Raw genomic sequence first — 19,559 nt, 5'->3', positions numbered from 1 at the left:
CATGTTTAGTGCAATACCATAAACCCTGAGTAACACGAAAGGACCCCTATTACAAACCCCGGAACCCCAGTGGTTCAACCCAAGGCATTAAAGTCACCTGCTTGCCTCTAGACACAATGCCTCCAATTCAGCCTCAACGTCAGGGGATCAAGGGACCTCCAGGGCCCGTTACACGTGGCACTCTACGGAAAGGATTGCCAACGCTACGGAAGAGAACCCTGGTGGGGAGATCATCAGCAAAGCCTGGAAGGACTGCGCCACTGCAAATGCCATCAAACCTGAAACAAAGTTCTGCTGGAGGAAACGGTGTCCGGATGTAGTGCATGACTTCACAGGACTCACAACGGAGCCAATCAAAGAAATCACGAAAGAGACTGTGGATGCGGCAAAAGTAAATAAGTAAATAAAATGAAGGTGGAGGGAAAGGGTTTCAAGACATGAGTTTTTAAGAAATTCAAGAGCTAATGGACACCACACTAGAGGAATTAACAGGAAATGACTTGAGTACCTCCAAACCTGGGCCAAGATCATAAGAATATGTGGAAGCAGCAGCACCAGAAACCAAACTGTATCTGCCAACCTGCAGTCAATACGGGTTCTGCTTATTTAAGGTTGCTGTTTACTCTTATGATATGGACTCTTTTCTAATACCAGCACTATATGCCAAATGGTAGGAGGAGGATTGGTACCCTATAGGCACATTTTTTTTTTTAGAGAAATGAAAGAGCAAAAAATATCAGACAGAAATCATAATGTATTTCTGTAAAGTTACGCCAAGTGCGTCTGCCTCCTGACTCCCCTTCCACGTCCTCTACCTTTGCCACCCTCCTCGGCCTACTCAGTGCAAAGATGAGGAGGATGAAGACCTTTATAATGGTCCCCTTGCACTTAATGAGCAGTAAATAATCATCATGCTGTACAGTTAATAAGCTTATCTGTTTTGTGTGTGTGTGTGTGTGTGTGAGCATCTTTGTGCGAAAGTCTAATGACTGTATGGCAAGAACCACAAGACACATTTTTGCGTCATCATCAACATCATCACCTAAGTATTCACCATGTAAACCATCATGCACAAGCTTGTGTGGAAGAAGATGACGTCTCCTACACAGGCACAAGCTGAGTGATATTTAATGTAACGTTAATAATGTGTTAATTCTCTGTTTTAATAACTCTGTTTTCAAAGATTAACACTACCACATAGTCTGCTTCCCTCTCTCCTAATTGGAGAAACTATGTATCAGCCTATCATCACAGTTAAGGGGTTTTTAAAAAATTTAACAATGTTTCCAACACTGCATTACAAATATGACTGTAATACTATATGCCATAAAAATTTTGAAGATTTTATTTATTTGAGAGAAAGAGAGAGAGTGTGTGTGATTTGGGGTAGGGGACAGAAAGGGAAGGGGAACGAATCTCAGGCAGACTCCATGCTGAGCACGGAGCCTGACACAGGGCTTGATCTCATGACCCTGAGATCATGTCCTGAGCCAAAACCAAGAGTCAGACACTTAACCAAATGAGCCACCTAGGTGCCCCTGCCACAAAAATATTATAATGATTCATTCATTAGTGTACAGGCTAAGCTACCAAAAGCAATCATATTGTCGCTTCTTTGTTATCAATGCATGAATCATTATACTGGTAAATAAACATGAATTTCTTTTTCACATTATTTTCCATTTTTAACATCTAGTGTTAGCTATATATGTAACAGCCACAGTATTTATACCATATAAGACAATAACTGATGTAGGTACTGACAGACAAATATTCATCTTGTGAGCAAACAACATCAACTTATGGTATCAATAAATACAGTACAGCCCTGTAAATGTATTTTCTTTTATGATTTTCTTAACATTTTCTTTTCTCTAGCTTACTTTATTGTGAGAATACAGTATATAAGACATCTACAAAATATGCAGTAACTTTTTATGTTATTGGTAAGGTTTCTGGTCAACAGTAGTTAAGTTTCAGGGAATCAAAAGTTTACTGTGGATTTTGGACTGTGAGGGGAGGCCAGCACCCCTAACCCTTGTATTATTCAAATATATAGAAAATGCTAAGGCATCAACCAAAAACTTACTTGAATTAATATATTAATTAAGGTTTCAGATCAATTTTAAAAATTTATATATATACACAATACATATTCAAAAATTTTAAATATAAAAATACCATTTACAAAAAACTCAAAAACAGATACATAGAAACATAACTTTTAAAATATGATCAGAACATCAAGTTTAAAAACTATAAAATACTGCTGAGAGAAACTGAAGACCTAAATAAATGGCAAAATATACCATGTCCATGAACAGAAAGAGAAGTATTAAGATAGCAATGCTCCCAGATTGACAGATTCAATGTAGTCCTGACAAAATCCAATTATACTTTTTTGGTAGAAAAATCAACCAAGCTGATTCTAAAATGTATAAACAAATACAAAGGACTGGAGTAAAAAATTTTGAAAAAGGAACAAAGTTGAAAGATTTACAATGCCTGATTTCCAGACCTATTAACTACAGAACCAAAGACAGTGTGGTACTGACTTAAGAACAAACGGAACAAATTAGAGGGCTCCAAAGGCCCATTAGATTTACAAGAAAATACCAAAGGCAATTCAATGGAAGAAAAGAAGTGTTTTCAATAAATGGTGCTGGACCAACTGGATAAATCTGTGAGAAAAACAAAGGGACCTCAATCCCACTTCATACCATACACACAAGTTAATTCAGGATGGATCACAAGTTTAAGCATAAAAGCTAAGACTAAACCCTCTAGAAGGAAAACAAAGGAGAATATCCTTGCAATTCTGGGGTGGGAAAGAATTCTTAAGCAAAATACAAAAGCACCAACCATAAAAGAAAAAAATTGATACTCAATAAAATTAAACTCTTCTCATAAGAAAACAAAAAGGCAAGAAATGCACAGGGGAAAATATTCACAATATGTCTATCTAACAAAGCACTTGTGCTCAGACTACCAGACTACATTAACATATATATATATATATATATATATATATATATATATATAGATAGATAGATATAGATATAGATATTTTTTATTATTATTATTTATGATAGTCACACACAGAGAGAGAAAGAGGCAGAGACATAGGCAGAGGGAGAAGCAGGCTCCATGCACCGGGAGCCCGACGTGGGATTCGATCCCGGGTCTCCAGGATCGCGCCCTGGGCCAAAGGCAGGCACTAAACCGCTGCGCCACCCAGGGATCCATATATATATACATATATATATATATATATATATATATATATATATGTGTGTGTGTGTGTGTGTGTGTGTGTGTGTGTGTTGTGTGTATCAAGAATAAAAAGACAAAAAATGTGCAAAATACTTGAAAAGAAAAATGTACAAATGATCAATAGCAAGTGAAAAGGTGCTCAATATCATTAGTCATTGGGAAAAAGCTAATTAGAACCACAATAACATACAATTTCACCTATCAGAATGGCTAAAATTAAAATGACTAATACCAAGTACTGGAAAAGATGCAGGAGTATAAAATGGTGAAATCCCTTGGAAAACAGTGCTGCACTTAAACATATACCTATCCTATGATTCCGTACTTCCACTCTCAGGTATTTACTCAGGAGAAACTTGTATGTCCACCAAAGAACTTGTATGACAACATCATGTGCTGGTGAGGATGTGGAGCAACAGAAACGCTGGAAGTGGGAATGCAAAATGGCGCAGCTACTTTGGAAGACAGTTTGGCAGTATTTTACAAAACTAGACATTTTTTTAATTGTATTTTTAAGTCATTAAACCCACTATGGGGCTCAAACTCAACCCAGAGGTCAAGAGTCACATGCTCCACCAACTGAGCCAGCCCAGTGCCCCTAAACAGCTCAGTGTCTGTTCTTACCATACGATCCTGCAAAAGTCGTCCTTGGTATTTATTTACCCATAGGGGTTGAAAACTCATGTCCACACAAAAGGCTGCTCACAAGCGTTTAGAACAGCTTTACTTCTAATTGCCAAAATGTGGAAGCAACCAAGATGTCCCTGGATAAACTATTATTCAGTGCTTTAAAAAGAAAAATGCTATTAAGCCACAAAAAGACAGGGAGGAAACTTAAATGCATATTACTGAGTGAAAGAAGCCAACCTACAAAGGCTACACATTCTATGATTCCAAGTGAATGACATTCTGTGAAAGGCAAAATTAGGGAGATGGTAAAAAGATCAGTGGTTGCCAGGAGATAGAGGGGAGGGAGGAAAGAACAGGGGGTGCACAGAGGATTTTTAGTATCACTTTGTCTAATACTGTAACTGTGAATACATGTCTGTGGACTTGTCCAAACCCATAGACTATACACTGCCAAGAGTGAACTGCAGTGTAAACTGCAGATTTGGGGTAATTATGAATGTATTATGTAGTTTCAACAACTGCAACAAATGTAGCACCCTGGTAGAGATTGCTGATAACAGGGGAGGCTGTGCATGTGTGCAGGTAGGGCGCGTATGGGGAATCTCTTCAGGAAATTGTACCTTCTGCTCAAGTTTGCTGTGAATCTAAAATTGCTCTAAAAGATAAAGTCTACTTAAAAAAAAAAGCCTGTAGGTTAAGAAATATTTCTTACATATATAATTAAAAGCACAAACCATAAAAAAAAAAAAACCTGGGTAGCTTAGACTTCATCAAAATCTAAAACTTTTTCTTTAAAAGGCACCATTAGGAAAATAAAAAGGTAAGTCATAGACTCAGAGAAAATATCTTCAAATCATATATCTGATAAAAAGACTTTTTAAGAGAATTTTTTAAAAATCTGATTATTTTTATTAAATATTTTAAAGATTTTATTTATTTATTCATGAGAGACACAGGGAGAGAGGCAGAGACACAGGCAGAGGGAGAAGCAGGCTCCATGCAGGGAGCCCAATGTGGGACTTGATCCTAGGACCCTGGGATCACGACCTGAGGCAAAGGCAGATACTCAACCACTGAGCCACCCAGGTGCCCCTTTATAATGTAAAGATCTAAAATATTTTGAACCTAAGATAACAGTGAGAACCCAATTTTAAAAACGAGCAGATTTAACTAAACTTTTTGCCAAAGAAGATGTCCACAGAATGGTGCTCAACACCATCAGTCATTAGAGAAATGTAAATTAAAACTGCAGAAAGACATCACCACACATCCACTTGAACAGCTATAATCGAAAGAACATCAAATGTTCGCAAGAACATAGGGAAACCAAAAACCCTCTTATATTGTTGGTCAGACTCTAACATTGTACAGCCACTCCTGGGAAAAGTTCGTCAGGTTCTTAAAAGGTTAAATATAAACTTACTGTATGATCCAGTAATCACACTCCTAAGAATTTCCCCAAGAAAAATAAAAACAAAGGTCCACACAAATACCTGTACATGATCCAAAAGGGCCAAACAACTAGAAACAATTAAAATGTCCATCAACTGGTAAATGGATAAACAAAATACAGTACCTCTGTAAAATTAAATACTATTCAACAATACAAAGGGACAAGCTACGGATACAAGTGGCAATGTGGATGAACCTCAAAACTATTACGCTAAGTGAAGGAAGCTAGACACAAAAAACTGTATAGTCTAGGATTCCATTTGTAGGAAATATCCAGAAAAGGCAAAAGACAGAAAGTAGATTAATGGCTGTCTTGGCTGTAAGCTGACATGAGGAAATTTGGGTGGGTGGGGGGGGACAGAAATTGGAACGTGGTGATGGGTGTAAAAGTCTATAAAAATAAAACTGTACATTTATGATGGATGGATTTTAGGGCACGTAAATTACACCTCAATAAAACTTTTTTTTGTAAACTTGTACGAGAATGTTTATAACAGCTTTATTCATCATAATAGCCTCAAACTGGAAACAACCCCAATGGTCTTCCAAAGGAGAAGAGGTAAATTGTGGTATATTAAAAAATGGAGTATTAGTTATTAATAAAAAACCGAGCTACTGAAACACACGACACGCATGAATCTCCAAAACATGTTGACAAGAAGCCAGTTTTGTTCTATTGTATACTGTAGTCCATTATAAAAGAACATACTGCATACTACATGTTCATTTATACGAAGTTCAAGAACAGGCAAAGCTCACTTATGGTGCTAGAAATCAGGACAGCGATTGCCTTTGGGGTAGGGAGACTGCGAAGGGGCAAAGAGCTTTCTGGAGCATGAAAATGTTCTATATCCCTTTTTTTTTTTTTTTTTTTTTTTTTTTGAGAGAAAGAGCACGAGCTGTAGGGCTGGGTAGAGGGAAAGAAAGGGAATCCTCAAGCAGACTCAGACTCCCTGCTGAGTGCGGGCCTCTACCCCAGGACCCCGAGATCATGACCCGAGCTGAAATCAAGAATTGAATGTTTAACCAACCGAGCGCCCTAAAATGTTCTGTACCTTGACAAGGATGTTGTTTGTCTGGGTGCATACACACGGATCAAAGCTTTACAAAAATTAAGATCCGTGCATTTTACCGTATGCACCTGGATGGATTTTCAAGTGATTAAAAATGCCCTCCGAAATTCCACGCAAACCTTATTGCTCGGCAAACTCTGAATCAACCAACCACACTTATTTCCAGAAGCCACGGTACGTGTCTATTTGGAAATCGTAACATGTCAAGCGGTTGATGAGTGGCTAATGATTTAATACTCATTTTTAAATGTCTTAACTGTATCATGTCATACACGTATATTCAACTTACGTGTGTTACGGAACAGAATCAGACTCATGTATTCTTTTTTTTTTTTTAATTTTTTTTTTAAATTTTTATTTATGATAGTCACACACACAGAGAGAGAGAGGCAGAGACACAGGCAGAGGGAGAAGCAGGCTCCATGCACCGGGAGCCCGACGTGGGATTCGATCCTGGGTCTCCAGGATCGCGCCCTGGGCCAAAGGCAGGCGCCAAACCGCTGCGCCACCCAGGGATCCCCATGTATTCTTTGTACGTTCACTCGCTCCTTCGCTCCAAAAATATTTATGGGGGGCTCAAAATATTCTCTAGGCATCTAAGTTCAAACGGCAACTCAATTAAAAATACACTGAGGGTTCACTTCCCCTTTAGGTGGGACTCAAGTGCACCTTTCAGAGAATCATGTTTGCCTCCCGTGAGCCTCCTCGTCTGGTCACGGGAAGAGACAGTGTCCGGCCCCCTCACCGTCCCAGCCTCAGGAAGCAGAGCCAAGGCCGCCGCCAGCCCAGTCAGCAGGTTCAGAACTAGCAGACGGGGCGCCGTCTGGGGCCTCCCGGAGCTACAGGTGCATCCAGCCCCCCCCACCCCGGAGATGGCCCCGAAGGGGCTGCCTGGACAGTGGCTCCTCAACTCAGGCCTCGGGCCAGGGGGAAGGGACGCCAGCACCACAGGAAGCCACCCCCCTTCCAGTAGCTTCTCTTCCACTCCCCCGGCCCCTCCGAGGAGTCGCAACCTCGGAGTCTGCTCTAAGCCAGGCCTGGAGCCGTGAGGATGAATGAGGCACGACCCCTGCTCCCCAGAGCCTGTCCACGCCGCGCGGGCCGGGGCCCAGGAGGCCGGGGTATGTCCTATGCTCCTGGCACATTTTCAAGGGTGTTTATGATGTTTGGGGCCCTTGATCCCAAACCTGTACTCCAGGAGGTTAGCAGAGCAGCGCCTTTGCTACAGACTCCCAGGGCCCAGGGAACATTCTCCACGCCCCCCCCCCCCAAAGAATCCAAACAACTGAGATGCCCCACGACAGCGAAGTGGTCAAACGAGTTATGAAGGTCACACCATCCGCCGCCCTGAAAGACAAGCTTTGCAGGAAGAGTGTCAGAAAATGCTGACAGCATAACGTTAAAGGGCAGCGCAGGGCTTCTCGGGGGGCATCGGCCGACTTCCCCCCATTTCCCCGAGATCCTGTGACCCCAGAATCACGCTACTGCGGGGAATGAGCTCTCGTCCTCACCTGGAGTGCGACCCCAGGACCGGCTGGAAAGGGAAAATGCGTGTGGCCACAGAGGGCCGGGGTGATCCGCGCCAGGCCCCTGACGAGGAAGGCTGGGGCCTCACAGACCTGAATGTGCGTCTTGTTAAAAAGTGGATTCTGGGGGCGCCTGGTGGCCCAGTGGTTGACTGTCTTCCCTTGGCTCGGGTCATGACCCCGGGGTCCTAGGATCGAGTCCCACGTTGGGCTCCCTGCATGAGGCCTGCTTCTCCCTCTGCCTGTGTCTCTGCCTCTGTGTCTCTCACAAGTTAAATAAATAAGATCTTAACTAACTAAATAAAGGATTCTGATTCGATGTCTGGCATGGGCCTGAGATTCTGGATTTCTAGCTCCCAGGTGACACCCAGGCGGCCGGTCCACACAGGCCGCACATGGAGAAGCAAAGCTGGGGATGTACACATCCTGCGGGACAGCCAAGCTGCACTAACGGTGACTTTCTGGCTGGTCACAGGATGGGTGCATTTACTTTTTACCCCCCGACCATGGTCACCAGATCCTTTGCAACGAAAATGTATTGCTTTTATAATCAGAAAGAAAACTTCCTACTATTCAAAGCCTGGGACTTGGTGATTATTCTTACAGGAGTCCATCGTAAATATAATGTGATGGAATCAAAAGGTAAAAACATGGTCTCTGCTCAACAGCACTTCTAACACCGAATGTGAGGTTTTCCACACCAAGCAGTTCTGCCTCTGCCCAGTGTGAGCGCAGACCCCACAGGGGAAGGGCTCAGCCCCACAAGAAGGCTGCTTCCCACTCCAGAGGCCAGCCACAAGTCCAGGCAGTCACTTCCACTTCTATCAAGCTGAAAACTGGGGCTCCCCACGATGCCCTCCTCAGGCTGACCAGTTTATCAGAACACAGGGCAGCACTTTACTATTACTGGTTCATCATAAAGGCTATGATTCAGGAACAACCAAGCAGAGCAGATGCATGGGGGGGGGGGGGGGCGAAGTAGGAGGAGAGGGCGCAGAGCTTCACCCTCCAAGCACCTTGATGTGTTCACGAACCCGGAGCTCTCCAAACCCCATGGCACAGGCAGGACTGAGTAAATAATTGGCCATTAATGATTAAGTCAATCTGCAGCCCCTTGGATGGAGAGAGGGGCTGAAAGCTCCACCCCACCCCTCTAATCACAGTGTAGGCTCCTCCGGCAAGCAGCCCCCATCCTGCTAGGGTCACCTCATTAGCATAAACTCCTGAATAATCCAAAGAGGCTTATTCTGAATAACAAGACACTCCTCTGGCCAGCTCTGTACCAGAACCAGGGATGACGACCAAGTGTATTTATTTCCTATTATATCACAGAATCAAAGGTTTACATACATGCAACTTAGAACGATTTCAATAGCAAGAACTAAGCAACCACCTAGTTCTCTACTATTAAAAGAATGGCTTAAAAAAGGGCTGAAATAGCATGTAATTACTACACATACTTGTAATGATAGGAAAAAAATGCAATAAATTTTAAAGTTTAATCACAGTACGAGAACTTTGTTAAGATGCTAATGTAAAATGAATTAGATGTTTATAAAATATTAAAACTGCTATTATTTTTTAAAGATTTTATTTACTTGAGAGAGAGTGAGAGAGCAAGCACCAGGCTAGGGAGAAGCAGACTCCTCGCTGAGCAGGGAACCCGCCAAACGCCGGGCTGGGTACCGGGACTCCAGGATCCTGACCTGAGCCCAAGGCAGACATTTAAAGGACTGAGCCACCCAGGCATCTCCAAGTTAAAAAATTTTTTAAAAAAAGCAAAATGCAACAAAACTGGCAAGAAATATGCCAAACTGTTCATGTCTTTGGATCCTTGAAGAGTGGGGGGTAATAGAGGATATTTTTTTTCCTTTCACCCTTCCGGGATAAAATGGAAAGGAAGGAGCTCAAATGTGATTAGGATAAACAGATGCGGGGCACTTGGGGGGCTCACTGGCTGAGTGTCTGTCTTTGGCTCAGGTTCTGACCCCAGGGTCCCAGGATCGAGTCCCGCATCGGGCTCCCAGCGTGGAGCCTGCTTCTCCCTCTGCCTGTGTCTCTGCCTCTCTGTGTGTGTCTCTCTTTATCAAAAAAAAAAAAAAAAAAAAAAGATAAACGGATGCGAGGGTACCCGTGGCAAGTGGAGGAGGCAGTGGAGAGGAGTCGTCCCAGGGCTGGTGCCCGGGAGCAGGCTGGGGGGTGCGGCTGTAAGAGAGCCCCCTGGAAACCCTGGCTGGTGGGGGGGGGAGGAGAGAAGTGGGAGAAGGAGAAAGAGGGCAGGTTTAGAGCGGCAGGCTGCACCCCGCACTGAAGCTCCGAGGCTGGCTTGGGGGGGGGCTGGGGGCGGCCGACAGCCCACCACCCTCCTCCCCGACCCCAGCTGACAACAGGGGCCACCTCTGCCTCGGATGGCTCGAGGCGCCTGGCTGCTCCTCCGCTCGGCCTCCCTGGACACAGCGGGTGCTTTCTGCTTCCTGGGGCCACCCTAACCACCAGCGTCTCCCTTTCCCTCCCAGGGCGTCGGGCTCCTCAAGGGCCTAAGGATTCGCGCTCACCTTGACCTTCTCTAATAACGCCCGTCGCTGTTATGCTGTATGTTGGCAAATCGGACATACACACATACACACACACATACACACATACACACATACATCCCACTGCTACGTTCCCACTTCTGGGCTCGTTTCTGGCCCGATCCTCGCTTTGCTGTCGTACCTCCCCGATAGGCACCGAGGGGCCGCAGAGACGAATGCGAGGAAAGCTGCACCACGGCCCGTGATCCCAGACAGCTCGCGGCCGCTGCACAACTGGTGCAGGAGTTGGCAGCAGCTTCGTCGCTTCTCCGGGGTGAAGGGTAAACCCGCCAGCGAACCTGCCCCATGGCTTCGCCGCTGGCACGGGGCAAAGCTGGACACGGGGCTGCACAGTCCTGGTCTGCCACCAGCCCCCCCAGAGGCCTCCCGGTCCCCCCGTGCTTCCACCACGGGATGCCGTCCGCATCCACACGCCAGGAGATTCCATCCCTCGCCCCAGGTCAGGGTAGAGTCTAGTCCCCCAACAACGGGGCCAAAGCTCGGGGTTCAGGGCCAGGAGCCCGGGCCTCCCGCTTCACCGATTCCAAAGCTGCCGCTGCACCAAACACCCCGCTACAGCACTTGTCGTGGAGAACTTTCTCTAAGGCCACGGGGCTGCTCAAGAACAGAGCGCTCAGAGCTGCAAACAGCTCTGGGGGAAAATCTTGCAAATACGGGCAAAGGTGAAAGGGGCAGGGCTCTAGCAACGGCAGCGACAGCCAACACGAGGTGGATCCTTACCTCATAACGCAGGACGGGCCAGGGGACCCGCACGGCCCTACAGGATGGCGAGGATTATTACCTCTGTTTTACACAGGAGAAGACTGAGGCTCAGAGTGGTTAAAAAAAAAAAAAAAAAAAAGGTGAAGGACACACAGGAAGCAGAAGAACCAGAAATAAATCCAGCGACCTGGTGACAGCGCACAGGCAGGATGGCTCCGCCTCACCTGTCAGGTGTGGCCCTTAACCAATCAGCCCGCCTTCCCTTGCCACCTGTCCGCTGAACCAGGGACTAAGAAGCGCCTCTGAGGGGATCCCTGGGTGGCACAGCGGTTTGGCGCCTGCCTTTGGCCCAGGGCGCGATCCTGGAGACCTGGGATCGAATCCCACGTCGGGCTCCCGGTGCATGGAGCCTGCTTCTCCCTCTGCCTGTGTCTCTGCCTCTCTCTCTCTCTCTCTCTCTCTCTCTGTGACTATCATAAATAAAAAAAATTAAAAAAAAAAAGAAGCGCCTCTGAGGGAGCACGCACCTGTAAGCCGCACCTGTAAGCCGGGACCTGAGTTCTGTTAAGGGATCCAATCAACTGGCTCTTCTAGCATTTCCCAAATACCTGAGTCTCTAAACGCGCGTCTTTCAACGAAACAAGGCGTTCAGCTTGCAGCCCTGCTTTGTTCTCTCCTCCCACCCAGAGGTAGGTACGTGCTACACGGACAGTGACAAAGGCCTCATGACCACCTGACGCTTCCTCAAAACTACTCCTCGAGGTTCCACTTGTGGTCTCTTCTCTTACTTTCTGACACCCCCACCCCCGAGATCTATGAACACTCAGACTTGGGGGAAGGTCATAAAGATCAACACAGAAGCTTCAACTGTAATAAAACTCCTGATAAACACAGGGGAGAGAACATCTACTCCGTGACCCTTAGCTCAAAGGTTCAAGATGAGGATTAGGCCGTCCTTCAACCTGTATCACTGAAATTTCGAAAGGGCTGGGCCGTGGGCACCTCATTCCTCATTCCTGCAGAGTGCTCAGACGGGGCGGCACCTAGGCGGTGGGACAGCAGCAGACCTTCGCCGGCTGCAGACAGGTGCTCATGGACGCAGGGTGGGGAGCACCCCCGCAGGTCCCCAGCACCCTGGGCAGCTATGGCGAGCCAGTGCACCAGCTCAGGGATCCACGTGCGTCCCAGGCTGTTTAGAGACAGAGGGCTTCTTGGTGCCCCATCCCCATGGGGCCTCCTGGGGACTCCCAAGGTGCACAAGACCCATATTCCCCACTCACAGAGAGTTCGTGGTTGGGGTATCGGGGGCATTCCTCTTCTCCACCGTGGCTTGCCCACCACGCAGCACCCGGTCATGTTGTACAGCAGGGGTGGGACACTAGAGCTCTGTGTGACAGGCACAGCAGGCAGGGCGTGGGGAAAGGATGACATACCTGGTGTTCTGACACGGAAACCCTGCAGAGAAAGCAGGACTCTTCATTCCTGCAGGTGAACATGTGCATTTCCCACTGTGCGTGGGACAAGAGCCTCTCGACCTGTTTTTGTTTATCCCTTTTTGGACACACAGATACCCAGAAAGACCGCTGACTGCAGGAGAAGACGACAACGCCAGGGTGCTGGGGCCGGACCTCGAGGGTGGCGGCCACTTCAGGGAGGAGAGGACACGGCGGGAACCCGGAGCACTCCTGTGCTCCAGGAACGCCTGTGGGAATCCCCAGGCACAGACTAGCTGAATCTCCCAGTTTTCAACACTGGTTCAGTGTGATCCCTCGGCTGGCCTGAGGAAACATCTGCTGGGTGAATACGGCCCCTGCCCCCAGTCTGTACCCAAGGCAGATGACAGAGGTCAGAAGACAGCTTGCCCGGACTGACTCACCCGCTCTTGGGTGTGCACAGCTCAGCTGTCTGCAAAAGGCAGCGTGGACCGCACGGAGACGGGAGAACCGTGGAGTCACTGCGATCCAACAGATCTGAGTCTGCTCCCGGCTCGCCTCCGACTACCTGCAAGGCCTCAAGCGAACTATTACCCAACCTCCCGTAGCTCCACGTCCGTCTGCAAGATGGGCTGATAATACCCAACGCTGAGAAATTTGTGAGGCTTCAAAATGTGTGTGTGTGTGTGTGTGTGTGTGTGTGTAGACAACCATGAACTCTTCCTAAATGTCAAATTTCCTTCCCCCATAGCTCTTAAAAAAAAAAAAATCCCCAAAACCCAACTTGGCCAACTCTCAGCTTCTTTAGATGTCATGGTTCTCCTCTGTTACAAACAAGAATAACCCTCCAGCCCCGCTGCTCTAAGCGCACCGGATGGGATGAAGTGGTGCAGATGAAAGCAGGTGCTTACAAATTAGAGAAGTATGATCGACCTGAACGCCAACACCCTTTCCTCCCATTTCGAGGCCCAGGATGCACTAATTTGCTTTCCTTTTATTTATTTATTTATTTATGATAGTCATACAGAGAGAGAGAGAGAGAGAGAGAGAGAGAGGCAGAGACACAGGCAGAGGGAGAAGCAGGCTCCATGCACCGGGAGCCCGACGTGGGATTCGATCCCGGGTCTCCAGGATCGCGCCCTGGGCCAAAGGCAGGCGCCAAACAGCTGCGCCACCCAGAGATCCCCTAATTTGCTTTCCTAATGTGTTTCTACCCCTTCCATAGCGCGATGCGGGGAGAAGATGGAATCGCGGTTGTGGTGATTCTCAGCAATCAACTCCCCAGGGTCCAGTCCCCCCACCCTCACAGAGGCCAGGAAACATTAGGTCACCGCCTGGTCACTTAGAGGCCCAGCAGGTTTGTTTTCTCTCTCCATGCTCTCCTCTTAGAGAACTGAGGTAGAACATAAAGTCACTTACCAGCTGCATCTTTCTCTTACCCACACAAAAAACCCGGAGCCACAGGCCAAACAACTACACTTAAGTATCATCGAGAATGCGCTATGACATTTTCCAACTGAAAGAGGATTTTTGCCAGTTCTCTCATTTCCCCACACCCTGTGACCAAACTGGGACATGCTTTGGCATTTCCTCAACTGACTTAAAGCATCTTTACAACTCCTTTTAGACTAACCATCCCAGCCAGGGCTGGGCTGACGGGCCAACCTAGCACTTTGACTTTCAACAATTACAGTATCATTTACTTAGCTTTTCTCTTAAAAGCAAAGAGGCATCAGGGACGCCTGGGTGGCTCAGTGGTTGAGCATCTGCCTTCGGCTCAGGGCGTGATTCCAGGTTCTGGGATCTAGCATCAGGCTCATCAGGAGGAGCCTGCTTCTCCCTCTGCCTGTGTCTCTGCCTCTCTCTCTATGTCTCTCATGATTAAATAAAATCTTTAAGGAAAGAAAAAAAAAAAAGAAAGAAAGAAAGCAGAGAGGCATTAAAATCAATTCCACTGCAGCTACTAAGAAATGTAGGTTTATCTTATGCCTCCCCCTACCCCAAACTTGAATGGCCCCCTTATGCAATCACATTTCCAAATTACTAATCAAGCATGACAGGATAAGTAGGAATTGTATGATGACTCTACAGGAAAAAAAATGAGCAAGTTGGATAAATATACAGATATTACTTCCCACGTCCCTCTTCTTCAAAGCAAGGTTCTTGGAAAGCAAAAAGAACAGTGCAGAATGTTTTAGGAGTCAATATTTCACTAAATATTTACACGTCTTGATTCCGGAGGCAAACACGGTGAAAAGGGCAATACAAACATAAGATTTCTTTCAGGCAGTAAGTACATCTCCATTCACCCCATGATTTGTTTTTATAATATACACTTTTTATTTATGTATACCATGTTTCCAGAAGTATACACAAAACTTAAATGGGTAAGTCGTACATTTACTACTCTGACCTGTTTTTTAAATGTTTTTATTTATTTATTCATGACAGACACAGGCAGGGGCAGAGGCAGAGGGAGAAGCAGGCTCCCTGCAGGGAACCCCATGCCAGACTCGATCCCGGGACCCCAGGATCACTACCTGAGCCAAAGGCAGATGCTCAACCACGGAGCCACCCAGGCGTCCCTCTAAGCTCTCTGTTTTTTGATGAGCATTAACTTAGAAAGGATTTGGGCAGTTCTGAAAATTTGCTAACACATTTTACACAACCTGTCTGTTGGGACACAACTCAATTCCCAGCTTACTAATACCCTTTGTATAAAAAAAAGCTGACCCAGCATCCACCTGCATCAACTTGATCCCCTCAGCTCAGTCATGCTCAGCAACACCCGGTGCCTTCCTGGCAAAAAAAAAAAAAAAAAAAAAAAAAGAGAGAGAGAAGAAAATAAAAGAAAAAAAAAAAGCAGCAGCACCGCAGGAGGGAAAAAAAGAAAAAAAGGACTTTTTAATGAGTCGGGAGAGGCAGGCTTTACACCCGATTTACAAAGAGTGAGGGTGTGCACAAGGCCTTGAATCCAGAAACACTAGCAGTGCCTTCCAACTCTACCTTCTGCAAAACAAAACAAAACAACAACAAAAAACCCCTCCACTGGTGGTGATGTTACTTTTAAAGGAAAATGCTAAACATACCAAAGCAGAGACAATTGTGTAAGGAATTCCACAGCCCAGCCTTCATCCCGCTTCCACCAATAACAACTCACAGCCCCCGTCCTCGGGAGCTCGGGAGCTTGGGAGCTCATCGCTCGCTTTTGCCCCGGCAGCCCTCTCCCCAAACTGGATTATTCGGAAGCAAATCCTCCCCCTATATTTCAACTTCAGTACGTATTTCTAAAAGATAAAGGTTTCTTAAAAACAACAACAAAACAAAATCGTAACACCGGTACCAAAAATGGCTAAGCAGGACTAATATCCTTCAGACCACCAACTAGCCGGCCCAGTCCCCTTTTACCGGCTCAATTTTTCATGGACTTTCCTCCCTTCAAATCAGGACCTAACCGAGGTGGCGCCCTGCAGCGCTGCATCACCCGGGCTGACACCCGCAGGTCCCCTCCCCGGGCCGATGCCCACCGCCTGGTCCCAACCACTCGACGGGGGTGGGGTGGGGTGGGGAGGGGTGGGGAAGGCTCGTCCAAAAGAAAAAAAAGTCAGACATGTCTATGAAGCTGTCGTCTTGATAATCAGAGAAGTTTTGACACTAATGCGGACAGCACAAGCCGAGCCACCTGACCCGAGCAAGTAGCCACTTTGGGAGCCACGCGCGCAGGCACGTGTCCGCGGGGTCGACTCTGGGGCGGGGCGCTCGGCCCCACCTGCCTCCACCTGCGTCCACCTGCCTCGCCCGCCGCCACCTGCCGGGGCCACCCGCCCAGGTGAGAAAGCGGAGCCTCGGCCCACGAGTGGCGGGGCGCAGGCCCAGGGGCGGCCTCCGGGAGGCGGGGAACCCCGAAGCCCGGGCCCGGCGCCAGCGCCCCGGGGTCACGTCCCGACGCCGAGGGCCCCCAGCGCGCGTCCCTGTACGCGACCCAGCCCCCGCCCCCCCCGCCCCGGTGCCGGGAGCACGGGCAGGACACACACCATTTCCGAGACATCCCCTATTTTATACTGTTTGGAACCCACGTCCACAGGAAACACGGGGCGCGAGTGTCTGGCCAGCCTGGGGGGCCCCCCCGCTTCCATCCCCGGACCCCAAACCCCCGCACAGACCGCCGCGGCGAAGGCCCCTGCTAACCCGCGAGCCCGGGGCTCAGCGGGGGAGGGGGGCTCAGCTCCGGGGTGGGGGGCTCAGGCGGGGGAGGGCTCAGCTCCGGGGGGGCTCAGCTCGGGGGTCGGAGGCTCAGCTGGGGGGGCTCAGCTCCGGGGGGGGGCTCAGCTCCTGGGGGGGGCTCAGGTCGGGGGAGGGCTCAGCTGGGGGGGCTCAACTGGGGGGGTTCAGGTCGGGGGTGGCTCAGGTCGGGGGAGGGCTCAGCTGGGGGGGCTCAGCTCAGGGGGGGGCTCAACTGGGGGGGTTCAGGTCGGGGGAGGGCTCAGGTCGGGGGAGGGCTCAGCTGGGGAGGCTCAGCTCAGGGGTGGCTCAGCTCGGGGGTCGGAGGCTCAGCTGGGGGGGCTCAGCTCCGGGGGGGGGCTCAGCTCTCCGCCAGCGCCCCCCCGCCCCGCGATCCCGTAAGTGCCGGAGCAACCGCAGCCTCCCAAGCCCTGTTAGAGAAATTCGCCCGCCCTCGCCGACGCGCACGGGGTCCGGCCGGACATGGTGCCCCCCGCCCCGGGCCCGCGCGCAGCCGCGAACCGCCGGCCCCCGCACTCACCCCGCGTCGCGGCTCCCCGCTCGCGCTCCGCGTCCCCGGCGCCGGGCGGCCGCCCCGACACCTGCTGCGCGCGGCCCCAGGTGGCCGCCGGGAGGGGGAGCCCCGCGCGCCCGCCGGCTCCGCCCGGAGCGCTCCCCGGAGGAGGGGCGGCAGCGGCGGGCGCGGCCCCGGGGACCCGGCGGCGACCCCGCGGCGACCCCGCGGCGGCCGGGCCGGCTCGGACCAGGAAGTGCGGGCGCCCGAGCCCGGCGGCCGTGGACGCGCACGCCCCGCCGCCACCCCGGCGGGAGGCCTGTGCACGGCGCCGCCTGCCGGGGGGGCGGGAGCGAGCGAGCGCGCGGTCCGCGGGGGCCGCGGGGGCCGCGGGGGCCGCGGGGGCCGCGGGGGCCGCCCCCCGCCCGGGGAGACCCGCGCCGCGTCCCGGCCCTGGGCGCCCCGGAGCTGCGGCGGGTGCGGGGGTGCGGGGGTGCGGGGCGGCAGGGGGCCGCTAGGAAGCCGCCCTGTGGTACCAAAATCTGCAGACAGCCCGGGCGCGGGTAGCGCAGGCCTGTTGCATTGCCTTCCTTTTTTCCAACAACGTGCTACAATGTTGTATTTGCTCAGAAAGTGTTTGCTGGGGACGCCTGGTGCTCAGCCGCCGAGCGTCTGCCTGCGGCTCAGGGCGGGACCCCGGGGTCTCGGGATCGAGTCCCGCATCGGGGTCCCGGGACCGAGTCCCGCATCGGGCTCCCTGCTGGAGCCTGCTCCTCCCTCTGCGCGTGTCTCTGCCTCTCTCTGTGTGTCTCTCGTGAATAAATAAATAAAATCTAAAAAGAAAAAAAAAAGAGTGTTCGCTGGACACCTCCAACTCGTGGGGCGTTTAAACACGTGGGACGTGGTCCGGAGCCGGGCCTGGGCGCGCTGCCGCGGGGGGTTGGGGGCGCTGCCAGGAAGGACCCAGGCCCCCGTGGGAAGGCTGCGTGGGGCTGTGCCACACCAACAACGCGTTTTGTGAGTGACGGTTGGCTCGTCAAACGCATCCGCTAGAAAAACAATTAGTGTGATGGTCTTAAGATTTAGAAAACTGAGGTTGACACTGTGGGTTGTTTTTGTGAACAGCCTGGTGTTTGGGACCCTTTTTTCCTCAAACAAGCAAGTCCGTATCAAACCAGGAATTTGGAGGCAAAACCCAACAGGACGTGAACTGTTGCCGCGGAGATGCCGCGGAGCGAGGCGGGCAGCGGGCCGGGGAGTGCGGGAGGGGGGTGCGGGGGGTGCGGGGGGTGCGGGGCCTCCCAGGGAGCGGGCCGAGCTCACCCCGCGGCCAGCCCCGCTCCAGGGCCCACTGAAGCCGAGCCTGGGGCCGCGCGCCACGGAGGCGCCACCCCCTGCCTGTCTCGCAACAACTCCCCAGCGGTGGCACCAGAGCCCCTGGGATCCACTGGAGCCCCTAGGAGCCACTGAAGCCCCTGGGTTCCACTGGAGCCCCTGGAATCTGCCGGAGCCCCTAGGATCCACTGGAGCCCCTGGGATCCGCCGGAGCCCCTAGGAAGCCCCTGGGATCCACTGGAGCCCCTGGGATCCACTGGAGCCCCTGGGATCTGCCGGAGCCCCTAGGATCCACTGGAGCCCCTGGGATCTGCCGGAGCCCCTAGGATCCACTGGAGCCCCTGGGATCTGCCGGAGCCCCTAGGATCCACTGGAGTCCCTAGGAGCCACTGAAGCCCCTGGGATCCACTGGAGCCCCTGGGATCCGCCGGAGCCCCTAGGAAGCCCCTGGGATCCGCCGGAGCCCCTGGGATCCACTGGAGCCCCTGGCTCCTCCTCCCCCGAGCCCTTCGCTCCCTGAGCCCTTCTCCGTGGGGCTGCCGCGGCTCGCCGCCTTCCTGGAGCCCGCTCCCCTCGCTTCCCAAGGGAACCCAGGTTTTGCTCAGGGAGGCGGTGTGCGGAGCCAAGGCAGCTCGTGCTCCCAGAGGCCCTTGCGGGGCAGCCGCACGACTTGATTCTGGCCCAGGAGCCGCAGGAGGAGGTCGCCCGGCGCGCCCGGAGACTTTGCTCTCCCAGGACGGTTGCGGCCCCAGCCCTGCTGCTTCCTTCCGGCTGGGAGGTGGCTGCAAAGTCCGAGGAGGAGCAGC

The 19,559-nt window shown here is 50.7% G+C and overlaps 1 protein-coding gene across 1 annotated transcript in view; it reads right to left on the bottom strand.

Moving 5' to 3' along the window:
• GPR160 (G protein-coupled receptor 160) overlaps window positions 1-17,596 on the bottom strand; it is a 50,129-nt gene extending 32,533 nt beyond the window's left edge. Inside the window, exon 1 of the mRNA XM_055307848.1 lies at window positions 17,446-17,596. The gene's annotated coding sequence lies outside the window, so the exon portion shown is untranslated. The remainder of the gene's footprint in view (window positions 1-17,445) is intronic.
• Between the last annotated feature and the right edge of the window lie 1,963 nt (window positions 17,597-19,559).

Source organism: Nyctereutes procyonoides, unplaced genomic scaffold, assembly GCF_905146905.1.
Source record: "Nyctereutes procyonoides isolate TBG_1078 unplaced genomic scaffold, NYPRO_anot_genome, whole genome shotgun sequence".
Taxonomy (NCBI): domain Eukaryota; kingdom Metazoa; phylum Chordata; class Mammalia; order Carnivora; family Canidae; genus Nyctereutes; species Nyctereutes procyonoides.
The sequence above is the reverse complement of the archived record's forward strand: the minus strand, read 5'-3'. Positions and strand labels throughout refer to the sequence as shown.